General features: G+C 44.6%; 1 long non-coding RNA gene across 1 annotated transcript; it reads left to right on the top strand.

Annotated features, from left to right (window-relative positions):
• Nucleotides 1-1078: 1078 nt before the first annotated feature.
• LOC136649667 (uncharacterized) lies at nucleotides 1079-8589 on the top strand. Its single transcript, XR_010794420.1, has 3 exons — nucleotides 1079-1508; nucleotides 2570-2779; nucleotides 8158-8589. It is a non-coding gene; the product is annotated as an uncharacterized lncRNA (long non-coding RNA).
• Nucleotides 8590-9303: the final 714 nt, after the last annotated feature.

Raw genomic sequence — 9303 nt, forward strand, 5'->3', positions numbered from 1 at the left:
CTTGAGGCTATCACAGCTGAAAAGAAAACTTTGTACTCACTTTAATCATCTGAGATTTAAAATGCTTTGCTCAGATTGCCATTAGAACAGACAAAAGAAAATATTGCTTTACTCAGTGTGTGGTTGGTCTGTGGAACTCCTTGCTACAGGATGTGGTGATGGCATCTGGCCTGGATGCCTTTAAAAGGGGATTGGACAAGTTTCTGGAGGAAAAATCCATTATGGGTTACAAGCCATGATGTGTATGTGCAATCTCCTGATTTTAGAAATGGGCTATGTCAGAATGCCAGATGCAAGGGAGGGCACCAGGATGAGGTCTCTTGTTATCTGGTGTGCTCCCTGGGGCATTTGGTGGGCTGCTATGAGATACAGGAAGCTGGACTAGATGGGCCTATGGCCTGATCCAGTGGGGCTGTTCTTATGTTCTTGCACTCATTTCATGTAGTTTTGCAGACCACTGGTTAAACTCCCTTATGAGCTTCTCAGTCATCTTGAGAAGCTTTCATTATGCTCTGTGCCATGAATTCCACTACGAAAAATGAATGCTTATTTTCTATTTTTAGTGGGAGCTTTTAGTTTCACATTGTGACATTGATTGTTAGAATCAAGAGCCCTTTAGTACTTATGTCTCTTTATCAAGCCTTAACCTCTTAACCTTCTTTTGATAAGCTAAACCGATTGATTTGCTTAAGTCTCTCACTGCAAGACATGCTCTCTAGCCTGGAAATAATCCTTATAGTCCTTCTCTTGCATAATTAAGTTAATACCCAACAGACAGAACGGTGATTGCATTTAGGACATTTCAATTTTAAGGAACTACTAACAATCTACCATTCTGAAAAAGAAGGAAAGGGAGAGACAGGGGAAAAAAATCCTACCCTCGAATATATGTGCAAATGTTTGCTGTCAGCAGGACATAGCTGTAATATCAAAGTTACATAAGCTCCGTGGAAAACATTGTCCTTGGGGATATCTTGATAGTTGGAATCATGTTGCAAAAGTACTCCTGATAAGTGAAATTGTTCTCTGCAGCCACTGCAAAGCTTGTTTTCCAATAGTTTCAGAGGGGCTATAACTCAGTCGTAGAACACATCTTTGAACATCAAAGGTTCCTAGTTCAATTTCGGGCATCTCCAGTTCCAAAGGGGCTTTAGGTAACAGAGGAATTACTTCTGAGATCACCTGGATTGCTGCTGCCAGCAACCACTAGCAAGTTAGACAACGTAAGGGAGCTTCTCTGCCACAGATTCAAGCTATTTTGAACAATATGTTTAGCTTTCTAAAGTGAAATCCAACAGAAAGAACACAGCTCTTCTCAGAAAGCATTTTAAGCCAGGCTCCAGATAAGAGAAAATGATTGTGCATAGCCAGTCCAAATCTCCAGTGTGCAATGGCCAAGATGCTGCTAACATTTCTAGGCTCTTTTGTTTCTCAGTGTGCAGTTATACGCTTAGGGCTCAATCCTATCCAACTTTCCAGCACCGAGGCAGCCACAATGAAGACCCAAGGTAAGTGAAACAAATGTTCTCTTACCCTGAGGAAGCCTCCGTGATTGTCCCCCACTGCAGGATGCAGCATATGCCCTACTGGCTCAGCTGCATCAGTACTGGAAAGTTGGATCGCGTTAGGCGCTTAATTTTCTAGCATAAAAACATATTAACAATAACAAAAAAATACTATTTCATGGAAAGGATGAAATGGGATTTCTTTGGGGGAGGTGAAGGGGCACAGTTCAGAACTGCCAAGGCTATCTGTGCTGGAAAGAGTTAACTTTTAAGGGAAATGGAATTGCAAAAATCTCCAACAGGTAGCAATTATTCTTGGCCATAATGTCAAAATGTAGATGGGCGGCCCAATCCTAACCTGCACTGGTGCAGTGGGGTCACTCAGCCCATGCCGTATCCAGTGCTGGGAAGGAGCAGGCTGGAAGCTTCCCTAAGGTAAGGGGACGTTCGTTCTCTTAACCCAGGCAAAGCCTCAGCCTGCACAATGGGATCTGTGCTCGTAAAATTGCTGGCACATGCCTGAGCAGCCTCGTGTCAAGTTTTCAGGCAGAGAAGATGGATTAGGATTTGATGTGTGCCATCACATCAATGCCGATCCTGCCCCCTCCTGGGTCCAATCCACCCCACTTTGCCCCATTACTTCCATCCTCAACCTGCCTTTCCTTGACCCTGCTCTGCCCAGTAGGAACTTACCTGCTCCATTGGGCGCTCCTTCAGGATCCAGCACTGGAGGGGTGGTGTAGGCCTCCCCCACCCACTGCTTACTCTCCAGGTCTCACAAATGCTGTCTCACAACACCCTACGCCCTATGAAGGTGCAACGCCCTATGAAGGTGCAGAGGTTTCTGTGCCAGGATACACACAAAATAGACTTGCGCTGTTAATCTCCATGTTTTTGTAATCAGCCAATTTCTCTTCCCTCCCCCTCCCCCCCCCCGCACAAAAATTACTGTAGGAATGGTTTTGATGTATTTATGTTGTCTGATGGCAGCACTGGAACAGTTGGGGTTTTATGCTGTTCTAATCTTTTTTGAACTATAAAAAACAATTCATGTCTTTTCACAGCATATGGTTCTCCACTTACGACAACAGACACAAGAACTTTCAATTAACTTTTTGGATACAGTGGTGAGAGGCACATGATTCATTTCAAAAGTACATTAACAAGTGAATAATCCCACATTTGCCAAATTTTTCACATCGAGAGACAAACACCATTTGGCTTCTTGCTCTCTTTGTACATTGATGAAAACAGCGCTCTTTCCCATCTCACTGGTGAGTAGAACTTGTCCAGTTAAGTGTTATAATATTTTATAATGATCCTGCCAACAATGAATTGACTAATTTAATGTAATGTGCCATTCTTCAAAGATTGCTTTTCAATCTACCCCAATGTTCTGGGAACGTATTTCTCTCAGCTTGATAATGGCATCCATCTCAAACAGTGCAGCATTCTTTTCCATAATGAATTTTATGTCATTCCCTTGACACAAATGAATGTGTGTATACACAGAATGCAAACACAAAATCCCATGTAAACATCTTGTTAAGATGAGGCAAGCCCAATTATTCCTTAATAGTTATTCACCCAATGCTGTTACATTCTTGGCAATTGCATCCATGCGTATGCTCTGTTGCAAAGATAACTATAGCACACACTGCAGATTCTGGTTCCCCTTTTTCTCACCACTGCAACTCATATGTGAAAATGTCTTTTTCAGCTTGCCCTAAATAACATATGGAACAACCTTACAAGCACTGCAGACAATCCACTTACTCTGGGGCTATGTACCAATCTCTTGTTGTCACCCTATTAGGTGTTCTACACTGCACTCAAATGCTAAAGATATATAGTGAACTCTACATTCTCTCAGTTCCTGTCTACCAGCTGGTCATTTGGCATCACAAAGAACTACCTGCAGTCACAGATTTTGAGGGCTCCTACTCACTATATCATGTGTCTTCTCACTGCTTAATTATTCAGTACATGGTGATTTTCAATCAACTTTGAAAAAGTTGATAAAGGTTAGTGGTTCCCAAATGTTTTTAGCACTGGGACCCACTTTTTAAACTGAAACTCTAGCAGTGCCCACCTAGCTTTATGAGACCAAAAAAAAAAAGTACCAGCCACTCAAGCCTCTATTTTTATCCATTTTACTATGGGGGGGGGCACCTTCTGGAGCATTTGTTGAGCTTCATGTACATCAGATTGGGACCATTCTGGTGACCTTGCATTCCACTTTGCCTGGTCTTCCATTAGAGCCAAGGCACACACTTATGTGGCTCAGTTTCGCTTTCTATACATTTTTCTTTGTCAGCTTGGAGAAGAGGGACTTCCTTCTTGAGTATTTTTTGGGGCTTGCATTCATCAGATCAGAACCCTTCTGGTGGAGTTGCATTCCTCTCAGCCTGCCCTTCAATGTGGGGTGAGACATGTTCACCTACTTTTGAGTAAACATACATGTGCATTTTTTTTGTCAGCTAACAGCTTGCCAGTTTCAGTTTCACCACAAAGTTTGGCCCCAGTTTGGGAACCTCTGCTCTAATGAATTAAGTCAGTTCACTGTCCTGGTAGGAAATGCAACCAAGGGCGCAATCCTAACCCACTTTCCAGCACTGACATAAGAGCAATGCATCTCCTAGGTAAGGAAACAAACATTCCCCTACTTTGAGGAGGTCTCCATGAGTGCCCTCCAACTGCAGATATGCCCATTGGCATAGCTATGCCAGTGCTAGAAAGTGGGTTGGAAAGGATTTGGGCCTAAATTATTCAGCAGATAATACAATATAAATTAATAACAAAAAAATAAGCAGTTTTACTTCTTGTTCATTTGTGTCTCTATCTATGAGCTCTTGGTCACTTTTTCAAATTTATCCAGTGATTAATATTTTAAACAGTGATGAACTACAATTTCTGTCCAAATAGTCTAAATCTGAGCTGAAAATGGTTTACTGGGTCACATTACATTCCTGGTCCTCTTTAACAAAATTTGTTTTTTCCCAATTACAAGACGAATCTATTTTTTTAAAACAGTATTTTTAAATCTAGGCAAATCACTGTTTGCTAACTTGATTTGAAAAGGAGAAAATGTTAATCTTGCAGATGTGCTGACTCCTTCTTTATGCCCACAACATTCATGAGGAAACCCAGCTATGACGTGGAAATGTGCAGGTAGAACTTTAGCGTATACCAGGTCTGCACAACTTGTGACCTACCAGGTTTAATGCAACTCACCATCTGGGGATGACTACATGTCCTGTTGTAGCAGCCTGCCTGCCTCATGTCATAAAAGCAGGGGGAAGGAGGGCTGCTAAGCTGGCTTGGATATAAATTTCTAAACAGATAAGCACATGGCAAGCCACCATATATGGCTATTGGGCTACATTCAGATAGGTGGCCACAAATTCTGCAAGCACTTCCATTAGTCCAATTTTGAAAGTGGGTTCCAATAGGAGATATGGGCTGTTAGAGAAGCGGGGAGGCCTGCAGAGCGGGCTGCAAGCCCCCCGCACCCTTCTGAAGGCCAGCACTGTTCCCTAGGTAATTTTAAAAGCACCTTGGTCATGCCGGCACCATAATAGCTGTGGTGCCATCGCTGCCATCCTCGCAGGGCCACTCCCCTTAAGGGAGAATGCCCTGCTTCTGGTTTCCCGGTTCCCACGATCTCTAGTTTGGGAACCAAACTCACCACCAGAAATGCGGTCCCCATTGGGACTGCATTTTACCATTCTGCCAGGTTGCCGCATATAATTCTCCTCAAATGGCTGCCTGCTGCCCACTGTCCCAGAAGGTTATGCGACAGGACATTTGGGCAGCCATGACTGCCCAAAGCATCCCTGTACCCCAACTGAGGAGCACAAGGCAACCCAGTGGAACGGTAAGGTCCGCTCACTGGGTGGATGTATTCATCCAAACCCTGGATCCAGCCCCTGGCCGGGGTTCAGGCAGCCCTGTTCTGAGATTATAAACTCCTCATTAAGGGACTTGACATCATTCTTTTAACCTGTACATAAGAACATAAGAACATAAGAACATAAGAACAGCCCCACTGGATCAGGCCATAGGCCCATCTAGTCCAGCTTCCTGTATCTCACAGCAGCCCACCAAATGCCCAAGGAGCACACCAGATAACAAGAGACCTCATCCTGGTGCCCTCCCTTGCATCTGGCATTCTGACATAACCCATTTCTAAAATCAGGAGGTTGCGCATACACATCATGGCTTGTACCCCATAATGGATTTTTCCTCCAGAAACTTGTCCAATCCCCTTTTAAAGGCGTCTAGGCTAGACGCCAGCACCACATCCTGTGGCAAGGAGTTCCACAGACCGACCACACGCTGAGTAAAGAAATATTTTCTTTTGTCTGTCCTAACCCGCCCAACACTCAATTTTAGTGGATGTCCCCTGGCTCTGGTATTATGTGAGAGTGTAAAGAGCATCTCCCTATCCACTCTGTCCATCCCCTGCATAATTTTGTATGTCTCAATCATGTCCCCCCTCAGGCGTCTCTTTTCTAGGCTGAAGAGGCCCAAACGCCGTAGCCTTTCCTCATAAGGAAGGTGCCCCAGCCCCGTAATCATCTTAGTCGCTCTCTTTTGCACCTTTTCCATTTCCACTATGTCTTTTTTGAGATGCGGCGACCAGAACTGGACACAATACTCCAGGTGTGACCATAGATTTGTACAACGGCATTATAATACTAGCCGTTTTGTTCTCAATACCCTTCCTAATGATCCCAAGCATAGAATTGGCCTTCTTCACTGCCGTCGCACATTGGGTCGACACTTTCATCGACCTGTCCACCACCACCCCAAGATCTCTCTCCTGATCTGTCACAGACAGCTCAGAACCCATCAGCCTATATCTAAAGTTTTGATTTTTTGCCCCAATGTGCATGACTTTACACTTACTGACATTGAAGCGCATCTGCCATTTTGCTGCCCATTCTGCCAGTCTAGAGAGATCCTTCTGGAGCTCCTCACAATCACTTCTGGTCTTTACCACTCGGAAAAGTTTGGTGTCATCTGCAAACTTAGCCGCTTCACTGCTCAACCCTGTCTCCAGGTCATTTATGAAGAGGTTGAAAAGCACCGGTCCCAGGACAGATCCTTGGGGCACACCGCTTTTCACCTCTCTCCATTGTGAAAATTGCCCATTGACACCCACTCTCTGCTTCCTGGCCTCCAACCAGTTCTCAATCCATGAGAGGACCTGTCCTCTAATTCCCTGACTGTGGAGTTTTTTCAGTAGCCTTTGGTGAGGGACCGTGTCAAACGCCTTCTGAAAGTCCAGATATATAATGTCCACGGGTTCTCCCAAATCCACATGCCTATTGACCTTTTCAAAGAATTCTATAAGGTTCGTGAGGAAAGACTTACCCTTACAGAAGCCATGCTGACTCTCCCTCAGCAAGGCCTGTTTGTCTATGTGTTTTGAGATCCTATCTTTGATGAGGCATTCCACCATCTTACCCGGTATGGATGTTAGGCTGATCAGCCTATAGTTTCCTGGGTCCCCCCTCTTTCCCTTTTTAACAATAGGCGTGACATTTGCTATCCTCCAATCTTCTGGCACCGTGGCCGTTTTGAGGGACAAGTTGCATACCTTAGTCAAGAGATCTGCAACTTCATTCTTCAATTCCTTAATAACTCTTGGGTGGATGCCATCAGGGCCCGGTGACTTATTGATCTTTAATTTATCAATGAGGTCTGAAACATCTTCTCTTTTAACCTCTATCTGACTTAACTCCTCAGTCAGGAGGGGCCGTTCGGGCAGCGGTATCTGCCCGAGGTCTTCTGCCGTGAAGACAGATGCAAAGAACTCATTTAATTTCTCTGCCATCTCTAAGTCTCCTTTTATCTCCCCTTTCCCTCCCTCACCATCCAGAGGGCCAACCGCTTCTCTGGCGGGTTTCCTGCTTCTAACATATTTGAAGAAGCTTTTATTATTCCCCTTAATGTTGCTGGCCATGCGTTCCTCATAGTCTTGCTTGGCCTCCCGTATCACCTTCTTACATTTCTTTTGCCACAGTTTATGTTCCTTTTTATTCTCCTCATTAGGGCAAGACTTCCATTTACGGAAGGAAGCTTCCTTGCCCTTCACAGCCTCTCTAACTTGGCTGGTTAGCCATGCGGGCACTCTCCTGGATTTAGTGGAACCCTTCTTTCTTTGCGGTATACACCTCTGCTGGGCCTCTATTACTGTTGTTTTAAGCAGCCTCCATGCACTCTGGAGAGATTGGACTCTTTTTACCCTCCCTTTCAACCTCCTTCTAACCAGCCTCCTCATTTGGGGGAAGTCTGCCCGTCGGAAGTCAAGGGTTTTTGTTAGAGATTTGCCTGATATTCTTCCCCCAACGTGCATGTCAAAACGGATGGCAGCATGATCACTGTTCCCCAATGGCTCAGTAACGTTTACATCTCTAACCAGGTCCTGCGTACCGCACAATATTAAATCCAGAGTCACCTGTCCTCTGGTGGGCTCCGTGACTAGCTGCTCTAAGCCACAGTCATTTAGCTCGTCAAGAAATCCGGTTTCCTTATCGTGACCAGAACACAAATTGACCCAGTCAATATGAGGATAATTGAAGTCCCCCATGATTACAACCCTGTCCCTCCTTGTCACCTCCCTGATCTGTTTCCTCATTTCAAGGTCCCCATCCGATTTCTGGTCTGGAGGACGATAGCACGCCCCCAGTATTACATCGCTGCACAAGCCTGGTAATTTAACCCACAGAGATTCTACAGTGGAGTCGGTGCCATATGTCATATGAAGGCTGGCCACTTTCTATGGAAGCATATCCTGCAAATCGTACAAGAAAGCATCTGTAACAGAGAAAGAGGCCTGCTTGCTCTTGTGATCCCTGTAGCTGTGCTGAGAACCGTATAAGAGAGAGTTAAGAACTATGCCAGCCTGTATCTGAATGAGAAAAAAATCAGGATTCTCCTTAATTGTTCCGAACCATCTTTGTTCAGTGAGAATAAAATATTTATAAGGCCTGTGGATTTTGCAAAGGACATTAGAGATAAATTAAATTGTTAGTTGGCTGTAAAATTTAATTGGATTCAGCATGTAACTTGCATCTGTGACAGGAAAATAAAGAGCTTACTAGCCAACACCATATCTGGTATTAAATGGTCTTTGTTCTATTGCTAGGAGCCTTCCTATGACTTTGTAATGAATGGATATATACCACTACCTCAAGGTGGCCTCTTGAACAGAGCTCTTTTACTTTGCCAAATATCTTTAGAAACTCTTCTATCATAAGCCAATTCATTTATTTAACAAACAGGTTTTGGAGATAACATTTCACAGAGACAATGGCAACAGCCCTTGAAATCTGCAGTCTTGAAATAACTGGGAGATCATGTTATTCAGCTGTTTTGATTTAGGCTTTACAACGTGCCACAAGACACTTCGCTGTTTTTGCTGCAACAGACTAACACAACTGCCTGTCTGGAAGTTCTGAATGTGGAAGCAGTTGCGGGCCTACCATAAGGACCAATGGGGCAAAAGCACTGGGTGTGAGACGCTAGGGCCCCGCAGAAGCCGGGGATAGAAACTGCTTCCAGTTTTCTGGAAGCACAGTTCAAAGCATTGGGGAACCTCAGAGAGGTTCCGTGAGCCTCAGGTGAGGGGGGGACGGATTTTTGCACGGGGGGGCAATAGCCCACAGGGGGTGCCATCGCAGACCTTTACGCTGGGCGTGGGGCTGGGGAGGTCCGCTGCTGTATGGAAGTACCATTTAACTACCAAGCATAATAGCTGTTGACAGACTAATATCTATGCATTTGTCTA

The sequence above is a fragment of the Tiliqua scincoides genome, chromosome 4 (assembly GCF_035046505.1).
Source record: "Tiliqua scincoides isolate rTilSci1 chromosome 4, rTilSci1.hap2, whole genome shotgun sequence".
NCBI classification, from domain to species: domain Eukaryota; kingdom Metazoa; phylum Chordata; class Lepidosauria; order Squamata; family Scincidae; genus Tiliqua; species Tiliqua scincoides.